Source organism: Nannospalax galili, unplaced genomic scaffold (genome assembly GCF_000622305.1).
Source record: "Nannospalax galili isolate Female #2095 unplaced genomic scaffold, S.galili_v1.0 scaffold77, whole genome shotgun sequence".
Classification (NCBI taxonomy): domain Eukaryota; kingdom Metazoa; phylum Chordata; class Mammalia; order Rodentia; family Spalacidae; genus Nannospalax; species Nannospalax galili.
The window spans coordinates 2951673-2952748 of NW_008341457.1; the positions used below are offsets into that span (position 1 = coordinate 2951673).

Consider the following 1076-nt stretch of genomic DNA (forward strand, 5'->3'; position numbering starts at 1 on the left):
GCTCAGGTCACCACGATGTGGTCCCATCCCCATTCCCATCTGCTAATGACAAAGTCTCCCGTGAACAAACTTGAAGCAGAGAGGCCAGACAGGGGATCCAGCAGCCGACTTAGACAGCTCACCACCCCTCCCTACTAGATCCCCTGTGTTTCCGGAAAACAAAGCCGGTGGCCAGAGCGGAAGAGGGAGGGCGCAGCCAGCCTGGCCCAGAGTTCCCAAGCAGCACACTGCAACAGGTCCCTCCCCCCACCTAGACAGGACCCTGTCCTGGTTCCTAAAACACACACACCCACAAACACCAGTAGTTCTGCCCGACCATAAATGGTGAGTGGACTTAAAGAGTGGGGAAGGTCTTGGAAAAGGCAACAAAGAGGCAGCCCCAGATGGCAGCAAGCTGGGGACCAGGTGGACAGGGAGCCTGAAGACAAGAGACCTAACGGGACAACAAGCAAAGGGGGACCCATAGTCTCAGGTGGGCTAAGCACCCTGGCAGCAGCACACGGGGGGACTCAGGTGTCACAATGGTGGGTCTCTAGTGGGGTGAGAGTGAGGGACACTGAGGCAGGATTGGGGGGCAGAAAGGGTATCAGGAAATGGGGGCACCTGGGATCACAAGTCGGCTGACCACCTAGGAAACAGTATATACAAAGAAAGTATCAGAAGTCAGATTGCAGGGTCAAGAATAGGGTCAGAGTGGGGGACACTGAAGCAACATGGGGACGTCGAGGAATAGGGTGACCGAAAGGGGGGGAAAACACATGGGGGTCGCAGGTGCGCGGAACACCGGGGAACTGACACTGTGGTTCACTGTGGTTCAGGGGTCGGATCTGGGTCACGGGTGGGGTCGTAGTGGGGGACACTGAGGCAGATAGACCGGAAGTGGGGGCGTTCGGATGCAGAGCCAGGTGCGCTGGGCGGCAGGGTGGGAAGATCGGAGTCACCCGGGGTCAGGAGGGGTCACGGGGTTGCGGCGGGGGTGGGGCGCGGCGGCTACGCGCGCACATCATTACCTGCACCCCGCCTGGGGCCCGCGGGCGGTGGCGGCGGCGGCCGGGCTCAGCAGCGCGGCGTCCCCC

At 60.9% G+C, this 1076-nt stretch overlaps 1 protein-coding gene across 3 annotated transcripts in view; it reads right to left on the reverse strand.

Moving 5' to 3' along the window:
- Nucleotides 1-1076, reverse strand: part of Csnk1g2 (casein kinase 1 gamma 2) — a 22769-nt gene extending 21693 nt beyond the window's left edge. For all 3 annotated transcript variants that reach the window (XR_003850137.1, XM_008837127.3, XM_008837126.3), the window contains exon 1: nt 1011-1076. The gene's annotated coding sequence lies outside the window, so the exon portion shown is untranslated. The remainder of the gene's footprint in view (nt 1-1010) is intronic.